Source organism: Cibotium barometz, chromosome 42 (assembly GCF_041138505.1).
Source record: "Cibotium barometz isolate CiBa-2024 chromosome 42, ASM4113850v1, whole genome shotgun sequence".
In the NCBI taxonomy this organism is placed as follows: Eukaryota; Viridiplantae; Streptophyta; class Polypodiopsida; order Cyatheales; family Cibotiaceae; genus Cibotium; species Cibotium barometz.
The window spans coordinates 9548612-9573989 of NC_141087.1; positions in this window are offsets into that span (position 1 = coordinate 9548612).

Sequence of the window (25378 nt, forward strand, 5' to 3'; positions counted from 1 at the left end):
CTTCAACAGCAACAAGGAGACACTAAGGTTACCAATCAAGTGTGGAAGAATATTGGAATAGTGCTTCAAACCCCTAGTCTTCTACAACAAAAATGAGACACCAAGGTTGCCAACCCAAGGTGGAATATAGTGCTTCAAAACCCATCAATGATCAATGATTCACAAGCTCAAAATAAGGCTAGCATTCTTTCACTTCATGTATCATCATGGCTCACAAAGTGCTACTATAAGCATTAGCAAAACGCTAGTCTCTCATACATGTGCTCTTCTCATGTACATATAGCATACGAAAGTCTAACTATACATCACATGAACGTGAAAGTCTCACATGAAGTTCGGGGATGTGAAGGTCTCCCGTGAAGTTTGGGGACGTGAAAGTCTCCCAAGAAGTTCGAGGATGTGAAGGTCTCCGTGAAGTTCGAGGACGTGAAGGTCTTTCGTGAAGTTGTAGACTTTACCAATTTTTTGTGAGACAATGAGGCTAGATTTTTCATTTTCTACACCTTATGTATTCATGTAGATTTTTCTTGAAAGGTTGATATCTTACGTTTTTACATCTCCCTTTGACTTCCCCTATATTCTAAGATGGAGGTCTTGCATTACTTTGGACTAAAACTTAGGGTTGGTTAGAGGGTCTATCTCTGGGATTTCCCTGATTTTGACGGAAAGGAACCTGATTACTCTGGAAGGAAGGAGCTGGAGTCTGGAATCTTGGTCCCTGACTTCCTTGCCCCATAAACCTTGATCCAAAAGTAGTGGGCAATCCATACTGCGATGTCCAAATCCTTGATAGTTATAGCATTTCACTTCTTTGTTCAAGGGTGGAACTCCTGAAGTTGAATTCCAAGGGATTGAGTTTCAGAAAAGGACCTTTCTTCCATTTTGGAACTTCCCGTATCTTGAGATTGACCTTGTTGTCTCTTAGTCGGTGGGAAGTTGGAATCACCTTCTGGATCTAGAAATCTTTTGAAAGATGATGGTGCTGTCTTTGGTAGGACCTTGTTATCAAAGGCCTTGGCAAAATCCTTCACCATCCACACTGCTTCGGCCATGGAAATTGGCTTGGCATTCGAGTCACTAGGACCTTCAAAGGTTCGTTCAGTCCCCGAATGAACCTGGCATCAGCTGTTCTTTATCCAGCGGCGGTGGCAAGTACTTGAGAAGGAGGAGAGCGAACACTTGTTGATACACTTTAGTATTTCTTCTCCCCCGGGTTACTCCTAAGAATTTATTCATCTTGGTTTCCAAAAAGCTGGGATAACATAATCTCTTCCTTAGGTAAATCTTGAGATCATTCCATGCCTTGGTGTTCCGATCCACACGGTTTGTCTTGCAGTGGTTTCTCCATGCCACTCTAGCTATTTCTACTATCTTTAGCCTTGTAAGAGCCATTTTACTCTTCTCATTATACCTGGTGACATCGAAGTATTCTTCCATTGCTTTGATCCACTTCTCCACAGCCTCGCCTAGGTATTCCCCTTCACCCTTGAAAGGTCCCGGCTACGATCTATGAAGAGTTTTACAAACATCCGGGTCGGGCTCTTCCTCATCAAGTTGGGGATTAACATTCCTACCATGACGACCTCGATTCATGATCCTATCAATACGAAAATTCTTGTTAAGTCCCTTTTTCCCAAATTAACCAAGACGCTCAGGTGGAAAGATCATTTTATTTATAATTTTAATTCCGACTTTAGATCCAACTGAATTTTGGGGTTCCTTATAGTCTAGTCAACCCACGTAGAATCCTGGGATAAAGATCCCTTCTACAAGAAGAACACATAGAACTCATTATGAGAGAACAATTCGTTCGGAACATATCATTCATATCCGACTTTACATCCAACTGATTTTGATTCTGACTTTAGATCCAACTGAATTTAATTCTGACTTTAGATCCAACTAAATTTAATTTCGACTTTAGATCCAACTGAATTTAATTCCGACTTTAGATCTAATTGAATTTAATTCCGACTTTAGATCCAACTGAATTTATTTCCGACTTTAGATCCAACTGAATTTATTTCTGACTTTAGATCCAACTGAATTTAATTCGGACTTTAGATCCAATTGAATTTAATTCAGACTTTAGATCCAACTGAATTTAATTCCGACTTTAGATCCAACTGAATTTAATTCCGACTTTAGATCCAACTGAATTTAATTCCGACTTTAGATCCAACTCAATTTAATTTCGACTTTAGATCGAACTCAATTTAATTTCGACTTTAGATCCAACTCAATTTAATTCTAACTTTAGATCCAACTGAATTTAATTTCGACTTTAGATCCATTTAATTCTGACTTTAGATCCAACTCAATTTAATTTCGACTTTAGATCCAGCTTAATTTTGGGGTTCCTTATAGTCTAGTCAATCCATGCAAAATCCTGGGATAAAGATCCCTTCTACAAGAAGAACACATAGAACTCATTATTAGAGAACAATTCGTTTAGAACATATCATTCATATCTTTAACACAATAATGGTCCATCATACTGAAAATTTCATCTGAACATTCCTCCATGAGAATTTCAGTTATGCCGGTTCTCAATTTGTCATCCCTTAATTAGATTCATTGCGTCAAAGATTAACAGCAGCAATCTGTCAGTACAATCCACTAATCTTATAGTGATTTGCTGAAGTCATAATCGTTATTCCAGTTACTAACATCATCACTGGGATTCGTCCCATTCATCCTAATTGTGGCTTTGTTAAACTTATCTTCCTTCAACTAGAATTTAGGAATCATCATCTTTTAATCAGAATCCAAATCAACTCATCAATTCTCAACCAGAATTCTAAAATCATATCAACCAGCATTTGAATTCATCCTCTGGTGGATAGCATTTTTGCTTATAACTTCAAGGTCTTAGATTTACTCGTATATATTGTCAATAAAGAGCTACAGATACACCCACCCACGGTATATACGGGTAGTCAAGGTCCTTGGAGTTATAGGGTAAATACCATCATATGTAGACCTCAAGCAAGTTAGGGATCCCATACAATTACGATACTTCCATCTGAAGACCCCATTTCTAATTTATGAATCTTCATTCTGAATATTAATTTATATGAATTTCATCACACAATTACAATCTTTTACTGGTACTTCATAAATTTTTGACATTTCTTGCTTCTCACTTGTTCCACTTTAGCCAATTCGCTCTGATATCAGTTGAAAGATCCCTGTCCTCTCTAAGCAACAAATTCGAGGGGTGCTAGGAGCAGAAGTAGCACTTCTTGCGCAGGGTAGAACCACTCACTCAGGGCCTCGCCCATGGATATCCGGACAAGAGACTAATCCCTCGGTTCTTCCACCCGAAAAAACTTCCCTCGCCCAGCAGACAGGCGATTCCTCTAGGATATTTTCATTCTAACATAGTCAAGAGCCTTAACTAACCAAACTGATCTGACCGAACCCATAAGTCACATGATAAGATCAAGGAAAAGACTTGCACTTGGATCATAGAGTCCAATGCTTTTTTCCTCATCAATAGGCACAGTCATTGATTCTTTTCCATAGAACAAGGGTTATCTGGGATTTACTTCAACTATTATAACTTAACAGAATTGAGTCTCATTTTAGGGATCCATCAGTCCAGCCTAACCCCATTCCAATCGCATGGGTTAGCCAACCTCCCAACCACTATAGTGATAGGATCCATTTAGGAATTTGGTTATGTTTTGCCCCGGGTACCAGGGAAAAGAGTTCCCAAGCCCCCTAGCCGACGCTTCAAGCAAGTTGAAGATAGTCACACCACTTACACACCCAATATGAAATTGCCTTTTTCACACAGTTAATGGTTCATTGTATTTCTTGAGATGACTTCCATTAATGAAGTTAGGCATTTGCTCCACCTTCTAGTGTCTCTAAATGCACTGCACCACTTGGAGTAAGCTCATTAATCACAAACGGTCCTAGGCCACGTTTCTTGAGCTTTCTCTTATGCTTCTTAAGTGTGTACAAGAGCACAAGGTCCCCTTTTTTGAGTCGGCCAGTTGTTACATTTCTATCATACCATTGCTTTTGTCTCCTCTTCTCGGCATACATCCCCATTACTGCCAATAAGCGGGTCTCATCAAGCTTTTCCAATTCGTCAATGCGTTGAGAAAGCTCATGACCAGTCAAGTCCAATTGTTTAGCAACTCGTAGAGTAGGTACATGAAATTCAATGGAAAGAATTGCATCTAGTCCAAAAGCAAGCTCAAATGGGGTTGTGCCCAGAAATGTTTTATAGGCTGTTCTATATGCCCAGAGAACTGAGTGCAACTTTTGCTCCCAATTAGTCCTATGTCCCTCAACAATCTTTGTGAGTGCTATGCAGAGAATCTTGTTAGTACTCTCAGCTTGACCATTGGTCTGGGGATGATATGGTGCAGAACGCTTGTGAATTACCAAAAATTCTTGAAATAAAAACTCTATGACCTCATTCACAAAGTGCACATCTTGATCACTCACGATTTTAATAGGTAAGCCATAGCGTGTAAACACGTACTCATACAAGAACTTGGCTGTGGTTCTGGCATCATTTTTAACTCTAGCCTTTGCCTCTACCCATTTGGTCAAATAGTCAGTTGTGCAACTATAATATATTTGGAATGCATGTGACGAGTTGGAGGTTTAATGGGACCGACAAAATCAATACCCCATTTGGCAAAAGCACGTGTGCTTAACATAGGCCGCAATGGCATTGTAAGATCCTTGTTCCCACCGAGCAACGGATTCACGATACTGGCACCGGAAGTAGCACTTCTCACGCGGGACAGGGGTCCCACATTCGGGGCCTCACCCACGGATATCCAGATAAGAGACTAATCCGTCGGTTGTTCCAAAACCGAACCCGGAAAAACTTCCTTTACCGGAAAGCACGGGTGATTCCACCAGGAAAACTTTTCACTCTAACGTAGTCAAGATCATTTCTGATCAAGCTGATCCAATTGCATCTTCAAGATACTTGATCAGATCAAGGAAGAAACTTGCACTTGGATCATTGGGATCAACGCTTTTTTCCCCATTCAAGAGGCACAGCCGTTGATTCCTATCCATAGAACAATTACTGTCCGGGATTTACTTTATCTATCATAATAATAAAAGTTGAGTCTCGATTTACGGATCCATCAGTCTAGCCTAACCCCATCCGATCCCATGGGTTAGCCAACCGCCCAACCACTGTAGTGATGGGATCCAATTAAGAATTTGGTTAGGTTTTGTCCTGGGTACCAAGGAAAAGAGTTCCAAGGCCCCCTAGCCGGAAGTTCATGCAATTATAAAACTAGTCACACCACTTACACACCCAATATGAAATTGCCTTTTTATAGATTCAACCAAAAACAATCCTTTAATAAAACCATAGTATCACTGATCACAATCTTCCAATTTATCCGATTGATTCAATTTCCCATCATTCCTTCATCAGAGTATCTATGGCATCATTGGTAACTAGAACGCTCACTACCTGTCCACATAGGGGCCATTTCAATAGTTCCTAGCCCATAATACTCGGCAATATAATCACTTATCAAGATGGACTCTCGTTGAAGATCAGCAAGATCAACCAACAGATCCATATAAAGAGCCATGGACTCATCCGTTTGAGGACCAGCAAGGTCAGTCAACCAGATCCATGCCCGATTTCAGAAAACAACTCTTACTCCTTGTTCCAATATCTTCCACGACGCACGTGTGGGTATCTTCGGCGACCCAGAGCCCGAGCACCGTATGGTTAGTACCCTCTAGGATCCTTCGCAGGTGACCTAGCGCTTTACTCATAGGCCGCTTCCTTGGTCCCTCATCCACCGTACCGGAAGCTCACCATTTAAATCGAACCAAGGCAAGTCAAGACCTCGATCGACCTTGCTACGCGAGACGTCCTCCATTGACTCTCCGTCTCAGCAGTTGCAACTTTATCAGTTCGGTCTTCATGACCTTCATCCTCAAGACGGTCAAAATGCTTCCCCAGCATTCTTGACATAAAACAGTCATTTATAAACAGTCACAAAATACAGTTTCTATAACGAACTCTCGTCTTTCCACATTATCCACTCTCGGACCACATTACTTATTCCACATTCCATTCAATGTGTACTCATTCTCATCCATTCACTCATATAGACTACAAACATTATTTCACATACACCTTCACATTCGTTATTCTACATACATATCCATGTTCGTACGTCCACATCATACTTCCAATTTCGCATTCATACATACGAATCTACATGCATACATCCACATTCATACATCCATACTTCCATTTTCATTTCCACACATCCACATTCACATTCATACATCCACATTCACATGCATACATCCATTTTCACATCCTCATTCATACATCCACATTCACATACATACATCCACATCCGTATCTACATCTACATCTTCATTCACATTCACATCCATACATCCACATCTACATACATACATCCATTTTCACATCCTCATTCATACATCCACATCCACATACATACATACACATCCGTATCTACATCCATACATCCACATCCACATCCACATCCACATCCACATTCATACATACACATCTACATGCATACATCCACATCCACACTTCCATTTCCACATCCACACATCCATATTCACATTCATACATCCATATATCTACATTCATACATCCATATTACATCCATTCTCGCCCTAACACATCCCATATACATCTTATCCCATCACATACACTCTCTACCTCATCCCATACACATCTTAATACATCCCATATACATCTTATCCCATCAGATACACTCTCTACCTCATCCCATACACATCTTAACACATCCTAACTCATCTTAACACATTCTATCACATCTCATACACCTCTTATCATATCTTATCACATCTTTTCACATCTCATACACCTCTTATCACATCTTTTCACATCTCATACACCTCTTATCATATCTTATCACATCTTTTCACATCTCATACACCTCTTATCACATCCTATCACTTCCCTTACGCATCTTATCAAATCTTATCACATCTCATACACCTCTTATCACATCGTATCACTTCCCATATGCATCTTATCACATATTATCACATCTCATACACCTCTTATCACATCTTATCATATTTCATATCTTTTTATAGAATACAAGAGAATTCTTATATTTGATATAAGATTTCTCTACACATTTATTTATGCATAAATTCCATTTAAGGAGACTAACACTTTCAAAATAAAAATCAATCTTTTATGCATCTTCCTATGCATAAATTCATTTTAAATGAAAATGACACTTTTGAATTAAAATTCAATCTTTTATGCATCTTCCTATGCATAAACTCAATTTAGATGAGAATAGACACTTTTGAATTAAAAATCCATCTTTTATGCATCTTCCTATGTAGAAATTCAATTTGGATGAGAATAACACTTTTGAATTGAAATTCCATTCTTTTATGGATCTTCCTATGCATAAATTCAATTTAGATGAGAATGACACTTTGAATTAAGAATCAATCTTTTATGCATCTTCTTATGCAAAAATTCAATTTGGTAGGAATTACACTTTTAGAATAAAAGAATTTCTCTTATGCATCTAAATTATGCATAAAATCCATTTATGATGAAAATCACACTTTTAGTATAAAAAGAATATCTTTTATGCATACCTCTATACATGAAATCCAATATGATAAAAGTAACACTTTTACAATAAAATAATCAACTTTTATGCATACCTCTATGCATGAAATTCAAATATGATAAAAGTCACACTTTTATAATAAAATAATCAACTTTTATGCATACCTCTATGCATGAAATCCAAATATGATAAAAGTCACACTTTTATAATAAAATAATCAACTTTTATGCATACCTCTATGCATGAAATCCAAATATGATAAAAGTCACACTTTTATAATAAAATAATCAATTTTTATGCATACCTCTATGCATGAAATCCAAATATGATAAAAGTCACAGTTTTATAATAAAATAATCAACTTTTATGCATACCTCTATGCATGAAATCCAAATATGATAAAAGTCACACTTTTATAATAAAATAATCAACTTTTATACATACCTCTAGGCATGAAATTCAATTATGATAAAAGTCATACTTTTATAATAAAATAATCAACTTTTATGCATACCTCTATGCTGGAAATTCAAATATGATAAAAGTCACACTTTTATAATAAAATAATCAACTTTTATGCATACCTCTATGTATGAAATTCAAATATGATAAAAGTAACACTTTTACAATAAAATAATCAACTTTAATGCATACCTCTATGCATGAAATTCAAATATGATAAAAGTCACACTTTTATGATAAAATAATCAACTTTTATGCATACCTCTATGCATGAAATTCAAATATGATAAGAGTCACACTCTTATAATAAAATAATCAACTTTTATGCATATCTCTATGCATGAAATCCAAATATGATAAAAGTCACACTCTTATAATAAAATAATCAACTTTTATGCATACCTCTATGCATGAAATCCAAATATGATAAAAGTCACACTTTTATAGTAAAATAATCAACTTTTATGCATACCTCTATGCATGAAATCCAAATATGATAAAAGTCACACTTTTATAATAAAATAATCAACTTTTATGCATACCTCTATGCATGAAATTCAAATATGATAAAAGTCACACTTTTATAATAAAATAATCAACTTTTATGCATACCTCTATGCATGAAATCCAAACATGATAAAAGTAACACTTTTATAATAAAATAATCATCAATTATGCATAACATAAAAATCAATTTCTCCATGATTACAATAAATTTTTTTCAATTAATCTAGGATGATAATTCCTAGAATATGGTAGGAAGTTCTCTTTTCATGCTTTGAATGAAATTATTTTATGTGTAATTTTTATAAAAATTTTGCCATAGCTCCGCTACTATGACTGATAAATCTCAATTTATTTTGAAGGATAAAGCTTATCATTAAGGGAATGATTAGAATGATCCCTAATTGGATCATTAACCCAATAATGGATTGAATCATCAATATTCATGAAATACATAAACTAAAAGCATAGAAAAAAGCCTTTAATTTGGCCTCAAGCATAGATTAATCTTGGATTAAGAAAAAGCTTTATGAAAAGCTTCATTTGGATTGAGAATGGGTCATGAGTATGACCATCTCTTGAGTGCGAGAGAGAAATTACATAAAAACCATTAGAATTAAGCATAAATGGAAATTTATGTAATTCTTTACTAACATTAATCAATTAACTTCAATAGCATTCATCAAATTATGTAACTCTTCACTACCATTCATCAATTAACTTCAATAGCATTCAAAGACCATTCCAATTAAGCTTCTCAAGCTTGAGAGGGGTTGAGAAGAGAGAAGCATTGAGAAATTATAGAAAATGATCAAAAATTCACTAATTACAAATTGCTTGATTCTTTGTTCACGGAAGAGGCCCCCAACCAATCAATTGGTTAAGTATGTTGATGGAGCCACCAATGGGGATTGAAGAAAGAGGGAAGCTCCAATTTCTTGAATTTGGAGAGAATTTTAGAGAATAGTAGAAATTAGCATTATTTCAGCATAACTCTAGTATAGTAAAATTCTTTCAGCATAACTCTAGTATAGTAAAATTCTAGAGAATAGTAGAAATTAGCATTATTTCAGCATAACTCTAGTATAGTAAAATTCTTCTAAATTTCTCAAAGGACTCATGTTCTATTTATAGGAGAGGGAAGCTCTAACCAAAGCTAACTGAATTCTAGAATTTTCCAGATTCAGTTTGGTTGAATTTGGACTAGATTTGGATCTAGTTTGGTTACTTTTTGGTTCAGTTTGGTTCCATTTTGATTTGGTTTGGTTCAAGAGAGAGGAGAGATAAAAATATCACATTATTTTTTAGTTTAAAACTCACTCAAGCATGTGAAATATGCACCTCCTTTAAATAACTCTCCTTCCTTACATATGTGTCAAAATGGAATCATTATACCCAAAATATCTCATATTTTTAATATTGCTCATAGTTTTTTACTAATAAACCTTGTACATTTTCAACTCTTCATCTTGTGTGAGCATTTACTCATTTTTGGATACCCAAAATATCTCATATTTTAATATTTCTCATAGTTTTTTACTAATAAACCTTGTACATTTTCAACTCTTCATCTTATGTGAGCATTTACTCATTTTTGGATACCCAAAATATCTATATTACTCATAGTTTCTTACTAATAAACCTTGTACATAGTCAACTCTTCATCTTATGTGAGCATTTACTCATTTTTGGGTATCTTCTTTTACAAAATTGGACTTATCTCCTCCCTACACATGGATTGATGCTATTGGCCCATAGAAACCTTAATTGGACCATAATCCAAAAAATTTTGAAAATCTAGACCCTTAGGCTAAGGTCCTTCATACTCATTTCCAATTAATTCCAGTTGCACATTGGAAAGTTCTTTTTGAATTTCTGTTTCAGGGGAACTTATTTTAATAAGATGAGAAATTTTTCTATCTACCATATTCAAAATCTGAATATTCTCTCTCTAGAATATTTTCTCTCTCTATGCCAAAACAGTCAGAGACAAGATCTCTTATATTTCTGAAGAGGGAATTGATTACAGGGGAATAGGCATATTGTCCTTTGTGATGGGAGGTTTGGTCCTTTGACAATTGTCACAACGTTTCACATATTCTTTGGCATACATTTGTAAGGTTGGCCACCAAAGCCCAGTCCACCTAATCAACTTAGCTGTGGTATTGCCCAAAAAGTGTCCACCCCCAACACCTGCATGTGCATGAGTCAAGATTTTCAAGTAGTCAGCTTCACATACACACATGCGCAAGTTGCCATCCTTGCCCCTCTTGTAGAGTTGGTTTTCTATCAGCATATAGTTGGCCGCTTCAACTTCAATAGCACGCTTTCGATGTTTAGGAATTGTTCGATCAGTATGACCATGCTTAAAATAGTCCACAATATACTTACTCCAACTTGGTGTAGTTGAAATTTGGAATAATGTGACATTATGAATTGGTTGTTGAATATGACATGAAGCACAGTTACGAACAAATTTTTCATCATCCACATGCATGGTAGGCCACCATTGCCCATCCTGAGTTATACGTCGCACACAAGTAGTAGCTGATACATGGATTCCACCAATACCCTCATGTGCCCATTCCAAGATGTCTTCATATTGGTCAGGGTTAGGTATAAGCCGCAACACTCCATCATTACCCTGACGATATAATCTCCCTGAGATTAACTTGAATGGTTGCCATAGGTCCACATTAGGACCCACGAGTTGTATCTGCCCACTTGTCAAAATTTCTAAGATGGGTTCAAACCATTTAGGAGCTGTCTCTACAAGGAAAAGTGTTGAATCTAACATATCATCATCCACACCCATAGGAGCTTCTCCAGAGGTGATTCGAGACAAATGATATGCCCTTAGATGAGTTGTTCCTTTTCGGACTGCCACTTCAAAATCAAAATCAAGAAGGATGACAAACCACCTCACAATCCTTCCTGTTACACAAGGCTTATTCACCAAATATAGCAGTGCTTGATGGTCCACAAAAAATATGAATTTGTTTGCCAAAAGGTAATGTCGAAACTTTTTCACTTTATATATCATGGACAAACCTTCTCTTTCTGTTGTGGTATAATTCTTCTCAGCATTGTTCAACTGTCGACTAGCATATGAGATTGGGAAATCCTTATTATGTTCTCCCGATTGAGCCAAAATACATCCAATTGCAAAGTTTGAAGCATCAATATAGACATGAAAGATTTGGTTCCAATCTGGTGCCCGTAAGATGGGTGCAGTCACTAATGCTTGCTTCAACTTTTCAAAGGATTCCTCACACTCATCAGTTCAGTTAAACTTTACAAGAAGAGCATATAATGGTCTGGCTAGGACAACGTACATGTAGATGAATCGACGATAATAGCCATAATGTTCCATGAATATTTGTACCCCTTTAGGGTTGATAGGCCAAGGTAATGAGACAATGACATCAATTTTATCCATATCTGTTGAAATCCCATTGCGAGAAACAATATGGCCCAAAATTTTCCCTTGTCTTACCATGAATTTGCACTTGTCAGGATTCAAGCATATACGATAAACTTGACACTTTTGAAACACAAGTATGAGGTGTTCTATATGATCATCACACGCTCTTATGAGTGAACACATAAATCATCCATGAAGATCTCAAGAAATTTCCTAAGGTACTCCTTGAATACATGACTCATTAACCCTGCTGAAAGGTTGTTGGTGCATTTGTTAGACCAAATGGCATAACACGATAGGCAAAGATGCCAGCAACAAAGGCTGTCTTGTGTTGATCCTTTGGATCAATTGACACTTGATTGTAACTGGAGAATCCATCCAAGAAACTATATGCCTTTTTTCCTGCAACTCATTCCAAAACATGATTCATGATTGGAAGTGGGTAATGATCACGTACAGTAGCTGCATTTCCCTTCTTGAGGTTTACACATACTCAAAGTTTTCCATTTTTCTTGGGCACCACTACAATAGGGGAGACCCATTCAGTGTGTTCAATCTCATAGATAAATTATAACTCTAAGAGCTTGTCTATTTCTTCTTTTATCTTTCGTGAAAAATTCTCATTTGTAAGTAAAGGACGTTGCTTGGAAGGTTTTGCATCCTCTCGCAATGGAATTGTATGCTGACATATGCTTGGATCAACTCCTTTGAGGTCTTTATAACTCCAAGCATACAATCGCGATAATCCTTTATTGTTTGAATTAATAACTTCTCCTCATCTAAGGACAAGTCTGTGGCAATCCACACATAGAGAGGCTCTTCTCCTGGCTTAGCGATATCAATTTTTTTTGCATCTTCTGAACCATCATATGAAACCCCTGGCACGCTTGGCTTTTGTCGCATGGGTTGTTGAAGAACAATCTTTCGATCTTGAAGAGTGTACTGTGTGAAGTTGGGGGAAACATTGAGACCTTGTTCTTGTCCACTTGAGTCATCACTAATTGAAGACCATGCGGTTTTGAGCTCTCTTTTGCAATCTTGCATCAGATTTTTTTGTTCAACCGTTATCTTTGCACTTCCGACACTCTCTTTTGAATCGGTTTGAGACTTGAGTTTTGGTTTTGGTTTCTTCGTTTTTTTTACGATTTTTGCTAACACTTTTTAGCTTTTCTCCTGGTTGGAATCCATCTGATCGTTTTACTTGGTCTTTGATACTATCTTGTGCTTGGACATAGTATAGATATCCTTTTTTTCTTGAGAAGTGAGGTGGTGGTCGAGAGTATTCATTCTTAAACTCCTCGTCTTCTTTTTGTATTCTCTCACATCGTTCCCTCTCATCTTGTTTACGGATTCTCTTATGGCTCTTACAGCATTTACGTTTAGGTCCGCTCTTCGAGGGATCTCTACTTGAACCTCCCTTCCTCTCAAGAGTAGGCGTGCCTTTCCTAGCTCTTCCTTAGGGATTATCACATCATCATCCAAATAAGAGTCCCATCCATCTTCCTTATCAGCATCATTAGCAGATTCGAGTGTTAAATCCTCCACTGAGACTTCCTCTACATGCAGTGCTGTTGTGGATGCATCCCCATAGTACAAATCATCTAGAAGGTCACGTGGTTGTACCATTCGTATAGGAATAATGTCATATCCATCTGAGTCACAAAATTGAATTGGCTTAGGTAAAGCACATGTCGATAATGTTGCAAGGATATGACTCCATTCAAGTGGATCAATTAAGTGCTCAGGGAACGGTTGTGGAATGTATGCCTCATCTGATACACTTCGATTACCCTTAAGTCTCTCAGTGTTGAAATCCCTACATGAGGCTCCACACATCCACAGATCTTCTCGCCCATCTGACAATGTAACTCTTGAGCCCTCAGATGAAGCAGAATCAAACTCATCTATTGGAGACCTTGTTACATCACGATATGAGTGATACTTTAGGTTGACCCTTGTGATGACAGAATCATGTCGAAGGTACAAATAATTGTATCCCCAATCTTGAATCATTTGAAATTGTCGCATGAATGGTCTACCCAATATCACTTCATAGTTTGGATGCTTTCCAAAATCCACTACTGCAAATGTGTGCTCATATTCAATCCCACATGTGGTGACCAATATGTTCTCTAGCAGCCCAATGGGATGTTCTAAGCTTCCATCTGCTAGCTGCTGCAAGCGCATCCTGGTACTCCTAATAGCTGGTTTGCCCCACTTTTCCCAAATGGACCTTGTCACAATGCCCACTCCTGCACCACTATCAAGTATTGCAGTTGAAGCTACTTTTCGCACTTCTAATGGGAGGGTAGCATTTCCCTGATCGTCCTCACAAAATTTTCCTACTTTGTTGATAGGAACTGGCATAACATGCTTTGTCTAAGGGTGTATAGTACAATGATGGTGACCCTTTTGTAGCAATACCTGCTCTGACAAACATGTGGCAATATCATTCCACAACTCTGGACGAAGCTTTATCAAATCAAGCAAAGGTATGGTACAAGCCACTCGTGCTGACAAAATAGCTTGCACGATACCCATATCCATCTCCTTTGTTAACCTTCTATGCATGGAGGGTATTCTCAAGGTTTAAGAACAATTCTCATATTCTCCTAAATAAGATGGTAAGGTTTTCATTGTATGCTTACTTCTAGTAGAAACAATTGTTTGAACTTCCTCCTGGATGCTTGGGCGTCTAAAGTTGTTTTCTGTGCCCCTGGTAAAATAATCCACCTCAGAGAATGGAGGTGAGATAATAGAGGACATATTCTCATTAACTTTCTCATGAACTGCTGCCCACATCTCATTTGCCATGTCCTTGTCAGCATCAATAAGTTCATCATTGCATAGGAAGGCAAGACTAGGTGGTGGCGGAATGCCTTCTTTCAATGGGGTGTCGATTGGTGCAGACTTTTCGCTCTATGAGCTTGTGAGATCAGCTCACTTTTCATTTCCCAACTTGATGACACTTCTGGTATGGTTTCTAATGTTGGCTTAAGAGAGGTTGGGCCCTGAGGGATAGGTGGAGGTAGGCCCTCAAGTATTGATTGAGCTTCCCTAATGAGTTGCTGATGTACAGCTAGATTGATCTTCTTCTCATCACGAGGGTTTGGGTATTCTTGAAGCTTCTTGGGTAGCTCAGATAAAGCTGCAATGCGACTTCTATGAGCATCAATGATGGCATCTAGAGTCTCGTTCACCTTATCCTTCACAAAAACAGAACCCCCAGAACTATCCTCGGTTGTACTAGCCTCATCTTGTTTAGCACTAGGCCCAAGTTGAGGTTGATTCTCCTCATGCACTTCTTGGGATGTAAAAGCTTGATCCTTGATGTTTTGTTTAGAGACTTCTTGAGAACTAGTGGATGCACTCTTAGTTTGCTTGTTGCGGTTTTTTTCCTCCTAGTGGTCCTTTTTCTATTGGAACATAGGGTCTTGTCCACTAGATTTGCCTCATCAGTCTGCATTTTGGCATTTCGTGTTTGTGATCTAGTCATGACTCTAAGTGGCACGACATCCTCATTCTCTGATGAAGGTGGTGATGGAACTGCCTCTACAAAGTTGAGTGAGACCTTTGGTTGAGAGGTGCCTTCCTCATGTGTGGTTTCAGCAAACAATCCTTTGGAAAGTGTTCTACACAACACCCTAGACAATATCTTTCAATTGGTGGAAACTGTGGTGCTGTTGTATTGGATCGATCTGCTTGCCTTGGGCGATGTGGATAATCACGAGCCCAATGGGGTTCTCCGCACTCATAACAGGGGCCCATTAGTTTGGCTTCTACTTTCCTTTGCTGCCATTGACCTAAGGGGCCTGGAGTCCTAGGTTGGTAGCCGCCTAGCAACATCAAAGAATTTTGTTCCCCTGGTTGAGGTTCCACCAGTGCTTGGCTTGGATATGCGGGACTTTCAAAGAGATTTTCCTTGGATGAATATGATGAATATTCCTCCTCCACATAGCTTGGGTTTACCAAGTCTCTACACATATTTGAATTGTCGTAGTCAACAAACCTCACAGGAGCAGTCCCAGGAGCAGGAGGTTGAGCTCCAAGTACAGGTCGTGCTTGCTCTTGTACCATCGGTGGCTTACGTTCAAAATTAGTATATTGTTGATGCATTTGTGGAGCCACTGCACCCCTTTGCTGCTCACGCTCCTGTCTCATTCTTGCAGTGCGAGTACATTCCTGTGTGGTGTGGGTATAATTCCAAGCACAGGCCTGGCACCACTTCTTTGTGGGTTGGCTTGTGACTAGAGGAGAAAAGGTATTACATTCTTCGGTTTTATGGTTACCGCCACATGCTCCACAAAGATGAGGACCTGTACTAGGTAGTACACTCCTCATTCGCTGCTGCTATTGTTGTGGCTGCATGGGTGGGCAAATAGGTTTGTCCCAATCTCCTTAGTACTAGGTTAGCTATCTAGTCTGGATTTACTAGTGCGCTAGACCCTGAACTTTGGTCATCACCCCACTGATCCCTAGGTTACACCTCAGGGCCAGAACCATCTTGGAATTTGAAGTTATCTGTGAAATCCATAGCATCATGGCAGCACTCATTGAAATTTGTATGCTTCTTTGCATAGAGATATGTGTGCAGTGTTGAATTTTTAAGTCCTTTTAAGAAGAGAGAAATTAATCAACTCTGGGTGGGCTTCTCATCTTCTGGGCAACGATTAATGTACTGCTTCATCCTATTTACATAGTCTCTAACACTCTCAGTCTCGCCTTGCTTGAAAGAGTAGGTGTTTGCTCTGTCATGCTGAATCCCCATCAAGGAAAAAGCAGCAATGAATCTCTCTTCCAAAACTCGTAAAGAAGATTTGTCTGAAGCCTCTAGTGCCTGAAACCAAGCAAGGGCCTTTACCTCAATCCTTCAATTTGCGTATGCTTGTCAGAGCTCGAACTGCTTGCCTAAATGCTGCTACATGGTCATATGGATCTCTCGACCCTTCGTACTTCTTTACCAGTTTCTGAAGAGTTGATGGCCTTACTTGTCTTGAATACTCATCATTGGGCCTACGGCCTCTCACTCTCAGTGGGAACTGTTCCTCTCTTTGGTAAGATGGTCCACATGCATCCCAAATTGGTGTGGGTCCCCTATTACCTGCCTCACCAACCCCCTCCAAAGATCTTGTTACCCGCATTTCAGGAGGTGCATTTATGGGAGGCCGAGTTGGCTCTCCTACCCTCCGATTGTCATAGTGAGAGAAACGTTGTTGTGGTGTGATCTGTGGTCGCACTTTTTGTGTAGGATAATATCTTGGTACTAGAGTTGGGCTACTTGCAATGGTCCACTTTGATGTTGAGTGTCCCTCTCTAGTGAACTCTCTTAGGGGAGGAGCAACAGTTTCTCCAAGAAAGGCTGTCTCTCCTGGTTTAGCTGTATTAGTTGAGAACACTTCCATGAATAATGGTTGTCCTCTCCACGTGAGCTCACGAATTTCCTTCCAATCTAAGGTTTGGTATTCATTGGCCCATTTATCAACGATTCGCTTCTTGTATCCTGCAAGCTTCTCAACTACCACCACAAGTGCTAGAGGAAGATCTAGCTCTGGCGATTATCCTTCTAAAGAGTCCTTATAGACCTCTTGAAGTGGGTCATCCTGAAAGACCTTTGTCACCTGGAATTTGTTGTACAAACTCCCATTGGTTCTCAGCTCCCTGATCCATTTTGCTCTTGCCTTTCCTGTCCCTTTCCAAATTTAGATCTACAAAAAGTAAATCATCTATGGATGGCTTTGAGGACTGGGCATTGGATGGTCCAGGCATGTCCGGCTCAATGAGCCAATCATCTCTAGACTCCCTTGCTCTGGAAGGCTTTGATAAGTCTAAGAACTCACTTTTAGAGAGGTCCCCTAATTTGTCTACATTCTAGTGACTTCGTAGAGCGAACACCATATCCACCCATGTACATGTTACCCTGGTCTCATTGACTAGAGGTGCTCTATCAAGCTCTGAGAAAAAGTCTGCGATCTTAACGAGATACTGTTGTTGTGGATCCCTAAAGATCTTAGCTCCTTGAGCATTCATGTAGACATATTGAAGTCTCACATTGAGTGGTAACCCCATGGTATCGACTTCAAATGGATTAAAAGATCTTGTGGGTGTCCTATTTGGGACTAAGGGATGACTATTTGATGGCCCTAGATTGTTCATAGACAATGAGCTTGTTGTCCTTGAAAGGGTATCAGATTGGGATTTAGAAAAGGTTTCAGCAATATCTGCCGAATTTCCTACCGATTGGGTTCCACTTTCCTGCGTAGGTACTCTAGAAGGTGCCCTAGACCCTATGGCAGTGTCTATATGAGGTCCTGATCGTAAGTGCATAAGGTCAAATTTTAAGGTTTTTTTTTCAAAAAATCCAAAAATTTTCAAGTTGGCTCAAACTTTGCCAGAACCCATTTTGAACCCCCTCGAACACATTGGGCCAAAAAAATAGCGTATTTTTTGGATTAAAAATCGCCTAAAATTTACCAGTTTCCCATACTAACTCACTATGGGAAAATGGTTCCGGGACGGAAATTTCGACGATGGGTGTTTTCTAACTCCTCTCGAAAAGTTAGATAACCTCCCAATTTTTTGCGGTGGCAGAAAATGAAAAATTTTCCAGACTCCCTTTTCTTTTTTTTCTTTTTCTTGCACCCCCTTATCCGGTGTGGTGGCGGTCTTTATGGTGCGATGTGTGGGTCTCTTCACGCGGTGCGCTCTTCACGCACAGTCGCCTTCTTTTATTTATTTATTTTTTTCCCTTTTTTTAAGTGTGTGTGCAGTGAACTAAATGCATGTGCAGCAAATTCAATGCGTGTGCAGCTGCGAGATTTGCAACAAATTCAAAATGTTCAGTCTTCATGTGTACAAATTTCAGTTTCTCTACAGGTGCAGGTTTAACAGAGAACTAAAATGCAAAAAAATTAAAGATGCAAAAAACTAAACTAAGCTAAGAACAGAAAATAAAACGAACAAGCAAAAAAAAGAAATTGTAAAAATTAATCTCAAACAACAAAAATTATCCTCAAAGAGAATGACAGAAATGCAAAAAAAAGCCTCTCTCTTTCACACACAAATTGAAATTTGCAGGTTTAGGGCCTACCTTCAATCCTTCCCGTGTGTTGAATCCTTGTCCTGACCTCAAGTGAGAAGCGTAACAGCCAATCGCACTCAAATTGCAAGACAACTAAAGAGAATGTAACAACAGATTAGTCTAATAAAAACCAAAATTAGTCCCAAAGCCTGCTCTCCTATCCAACAGTTTTGCAACCGATTGGAGCTTAACAAGGAGTGGTAGTGTGTGTATGGTACTCAACTAATGTAGGCACTCGCTCCCCAGCAGCGGCGCCATTGGAGAGCGATTCTCTCTACCGTGCAATATAGTGCTCATAGAGTACTATCGATCAACAAATGTGTTAAGAAACACAATGTCAATCCGAGGACTCCACCCGATTAGTGCATGAAGGCTTATTCCATGAGGGAGAGTTCACATACACAAACCACCACTGACGATTCAACCATTCAACACCTCAATCAATCTCTCAATTCCTTAAATCCTCTACACTAATCAAGAGAACAAACAATGCATAGCAATCTCTTAATCCAATTCAAACATTGATTAAATCTTAGCTTTCCCTAATGCCTGCAAACCCATAAGTGTGTATCTACTAACCCACAAGCTTTAGCAAGCAGAGAATGTAACATTCATCACAAACCCACAAGCTCATAGAGAGAGTCTATCCATGAATAACTCATTGCCAATGAAGTGGGCAAGAGCTTGCATCAATGGAAACTGCACACACACACTACAAGCATGCAGCATACACAAGAGAAACAAAGAAGCATTCAACTAATCATAGATTAATCTACTTCAATGATGCTAAAACAGATCAAGAGAAAGAAGTGGAGCTATCCTCATTGGAGCTTGATGCCCATTAGAGTACAATAGAGAGAGAGTTAGAGAGCTGCCGTAGCTTGAGAGCTCAAGAGCTTCACTCAATAGCTTATGAGAATGGCAAAAATGTCCACTTTCTTTAGCTAACATCTCTTTTGTAGAGATGTCAATAACCCTAACCCTAGGCCTCTTTCACACATGGGCAGACAACCCCATAAGTGAGCCTTGCTTAATACACTTAGAACTCTCATTTAGAACCCACATTGGCCTAAAACGATTTACATTAATATGGAAAAATTATGTGCGTCTTTATGTTCCCATGGCTACAATCCCTCTCTCTCGCGTTAATTGCTTCCGGCCTCCTTCCATAATCCGTGTTCCCGTGAGTGTTCCCGTGGAATAATTTCCACTATGCATCTTTCTATACATAGAAATTAAATTCAATGAAAATAACACTTTTATAATAAAATTTCCATTATACATCTTTTTATGCATAGAAATTAAATTCAATGAAAACAACACATTTATAATAAAAATTTCCACTATGCATCTTTCTATATATAGAAATTAGATTCAATGAAAATAACACTTTTATAATAAAAATTTCCATTATGCATCTTTGTATGCATAGAAATTAAATTCAATGAAAACAACACTTTGATAATAAAATTTTCCATTATCCATAGAAATTAAATTCAATGAAAACAACACTTTTATAAATAAAAATTTCCATTATGCATCTTTGTATGCATAGAAACTAAATTTAATGAAAACAACACTTATAATAAAAATTTCCATTATGCATCTTTCTATGCTTAGAAACTAAGTTCAATGAAAACAACACTTTTATAATAAAAATTTCCACTATGCATCTTTCTATACATAGAAATTAAATTAAATGAAAATAACACTTTTATAATAAAAATTTTCATTATGCATCTTTCTATGCATAGAAATTAAATTCAATGAAAACAACACTTTGATAAAAAAGATAGAAGTTAAATTCAATGAAAACAACAATTTATAATAAAAATTTCCATTATGCATATTTCTATGCATAGAAATTAAATTCAATGAAAACAACACTTTTATAATAAAAATTTCCATTATGCATCTTTCTATGCTTAGAAATTAATTCAATGAAAACAACGCTTTTATAATAAAAATTTCCACTATGCATCTTTCTATACATAGAAATTAAATTCAATAAAAAGAACACTTTTATAATAAAAATTTCCATTATGCATCTTTCTTTGCATAGAAATTAAATTCAATGAAAACAACACTTTTATAATAAAAATTTACACTACGCATCTTTCTATGCATAGAAATTAGTTTTCATATCCATGCATATTCATAGGTGAATATGTACATGGAGTAAATTAGAATATTTCTTTTAGAATGCACAAACGGTGGGAATTACTCTTTTAGAATAACATAAAAATAAACTTTCTTTTCCACAAAATTCAAGTAAACTTTACCATAACCTCCTTTATATGGCTGACCATTTCTCAATTTTTAACATTCTATCTTCTATTTAAATTAACCCCAATAAGATATAAAGCACTCTAATTTACACAATTTTCAATTTCAAGAGAGTAAACAATAAGAAAAGTTTAATCGATTTGTTTGTTAATCATTCTAGGATAAAGAAAGGCTGAATTATAAGGAAGAGAAGGGGATGGCCTTTTCATCAAGGCATAGCATTAGAATTTAATTTAATCAACTTTAAAAAAACAAGAAGATTAAGAAAACCATAGATTTAAAATTCAAAAGTAAGAATAATTTAGCTTACATAGAGTTTGTAAGCTTTCCTTTGGCTTGAGGGATTGAGGGTTCTACTCTTGTTTGGATCAAGAGTGGCCACCAATTATTTTGGAGAGGATTAAGCCAAAAACAATTGAATTATCAAGAAAATTCAATGTAATTGGCTCTGGGTAGGAGTAGAGTAGTAGTGCATAAACAATTGAATTATCAAGAAAATTCAATGTAATTGGCTCTGGGTAGGAGTAGAGTAGTAGTGCATAAACACTATTAATCTTTTACAAAGGGGGAGGCTTTTATTTATAGGAAAAAATGAGCTTCTAACCAAGCAAACTGATTCTAGAATTTTCAAGATCAGTTTGGTCAACTTTTGACCATTTTTGTGTCAGTTTAGCTTACTTTTTGGATCTAGTTAAAATAGGAGAGAGGAGAGATGAAAATATCTCATTATTTATGAGTTTAAAACTCCTCCACACATTGGAAATTGGTACCTCCTTCATGAGGGGAGATCCCCACACTCAGGTGTCAAAAATGCATCATTTCCTCTAAATATCACTTCTTTTTTAACTAATAAACCTTGTCCTTAGCCAACTCTTCATCTTATGTGAGTATTTACTCATTTTTGGGGGATTTTCTTTTATTCTTAATTTTATCTCCTCCCTACATTTGGATTAATCTTATTGGTCCATAGGAACTTATTACATTTATGTGTTTAATTTTTTTTAAAAAAATACATTTATTTAAAAATACATTAAAATAATGATGAATATAGGGTTTCTTATGGCTTGTATAAGGGTGTACATGTTGTACCATTGTACCATAGAAAGTCCATTCACTTCATAGATTTTTTAGGTTTTTTTAATCTTTGTTATAATGGCTTGTAAAATCACTTTCCCATTTTTGGAGCTGAGCCTATCTTTTACTCATGGTAAAATAATAGTCCGATACAAAGTTTTAACAAGACCAAGTAGCTCCTATGGTATTCTTTGTATTGAAAGCAAAAGTTTTTATAAGGAGTGAGGAGTGAGGAGTTAAGAGTCCCACTTGAGGCAACCTCAAATCACAAGGGATCTGAGTTTTATGTCCTGGAGGAGTCTCTTTCCTACAATTATCATGTTATGGTTGAGGAGTCCACAACCAATTGTTATCATGGGCAGCCCACATAGAGAGCTTAACAGATGTAACAAATTTGTCTAGCCCCCAAATCAACATATGGGGCACATCAAGTTCAATTCCGACTAATGAGACACTATAATGGTAATATCATATTTAAATTTCCCCCAACAATGGTATTATGCTCAAGGATGGACTCAATGGAGCATAGGTTTGATCCCCATTGTTGGTGGTCAAAGCCACAAACTTCCAATGTTTCTTTCCTTGGAGTGTGTTAAAAGATCCACTAGGTAGTCTCAATGGGGTTTCAAACATGTCACATTTCAATGGAAGCATGAAAAGATGTAGGGGAGAAGAGAGATTGAGCTCTTGCAAGCACACACACACTCACACAAACCTAGAAGAGAACACACAAGGCCAAGAGGCTAAAAATTCTTCCCAAGTCTGAATAGACATCTTGAATGCCTTGTATTGTGGCCTGAGACCACGCAGACACACTTCCACCTTATCATCATCATCAATAGAAACATCAATTAACTAATGCAAGGGATTCCACAATGCCCTTGATCTTCAAAGCATAATCATTCACAGACATATTCTTCTTTTCCAAACTATGAAGCTCATTCTTCAACCAATTTTTTTGTGCCTTGGTGTTGGTTTCATGCAGCTTCAGCAAGGTGTCCCATGCCTCCTTAGGTGACTTGGCATCCTAGATATGCCCAATCATATTGTCTTGTATGTTAGTAGAAAGCCAATACATTACTTCCCTTGCTCCTTGATTCCAATCCTTGAACTCTTTTACATTTACAACAGTTGGATTAATCTCTGGTGCCTCCTCATGTTCACATTTAATGTAGTCCCAACAATAACCTTTTCCCATCAGGAAATTGGTTAATCTAAGCCTCCAACCATGGAAGTTGTTCTTGTCAAGATTCTCTTCAACAATCTGGTTTATTCCATCATTGGACATCTTTTCTACAACACAAATTTACCAGCAACAACTCTTGCTTGACCTACACAAATTGTTGTATTCTCTACTGCACCTAAATTGTCAGAGAGCTAGTGACCTTACTTTGCATACATACATCCAATGGCAACTTTGAGACCTCTTTGCAATACACACAGTGTCTGCACAACAAATCACCCTTCATGCAGTTCCCAAAACAGAGCTCTGCAGAGAATCAAAACTTACCCGCCGTCGCAGTGCTTGTGAATGCCTGGGAACTACGAGACGGAGGTCCAGATGTGCCCAAAATGCGTTTTTGGCACGAAACATGTCCAAACAGATAATATAGTTTCCCTATATCCCTCCTCTCCCACGAAGAAATCTGTAGAGCGATCCAGCCATGGACATTAATGGAGCCACAAGGACAGACTTGTTAAATATTGCAGCTGAGATGGGTAGGGAGATGGTCAGGGAGTTAGGTTCTACTCTCGAACCTCGAGCTTCCCAGATGAAACCCCATATCATCTCAAAACTTGTCCAAAAATACTCTCTCGGGATGGATGTAGAGATTTTTGAATCTACATGTGAAACTTGCGGACCAGTCCGTGATGTGACCATGATACATGCTTTTTCGTTGTGACCTTAGAAGGAAAAGCTCATCAGTGGTTCAAAACCCTTAAGCCTGAGGAGACAAGGTTAACTTCACCAGGATAAAAAAAATTTTTGTGCCCAGGTTTGCACGTAGTGGTGACAGATGGAGCCCTGTGGCCCAACTACATAACATCAAACAGAAGGAAGATGAGTCTATGGGAGACTATGTTTCTCAAATGCAACACTTGAATTCAAGATGCAAACTTTAGGAAAGATTGACAGATGATCAATTGTTACCTTATTTCAAGAGAGGGGTTAGAGACCATAAAATGCATGATTACTTGGTACTAGCCCGGCCCACTACCCTTGATGCATGCTGCAAATTGGCAATCAAATACGAAGATAGCATGTTAGAATTGCCACAACCTGAGGATGTTAGAACATCGGTAGCAACCACGACTTTGCGTGTCTCAAGTCATCAAGAAATTGGAACTTGAAGCAAACAAGTCAGACATATGACTATGGATGAGCTCAGGAATGCCATATTGGAGAAATTAAAGGTAAGGGAAGGAAGAGAATTGTCGACGGCCATGGGCATAGCCACCTTTACCCCCGCTCGTAGGGAACTGGTGTGGTGCTCCATGTGCAGACTTGTAAGATTCCTCCCTCCAGCTTTTGAGAGGTGTAAATGTGTAAGAACCTCCCCTTCTATTCTTGTAATTATTCCCCTCTCTGAAATACGAGAAAGATCTTGTTTTACCCTGTTTTGGCCTAGAGAGAGAGAATTCAAAATTAAGATATCTTTGGATATAAAAATCCTCCTAGTGTCTAAAATGGTTTCCTCTGAAACAGAAGTTCAAAATAAACTTTCCAATGTGCATTAGGAATCAATTAAAATTGATATAAGGGACCTTAGCCTAAGGGTCTAGATTTTCAAAAAAAATGGATTATGGTCCAATTAAGGTTCCTATGGGGACCAATAGGATTAATCCAAGTGTTGGGATGAGATAAATCCAAAGAATAAAAGAAAATAACCAAAAATGAGTAAATGCTCACATAAGATGAAGAGTTGAATGAGTACA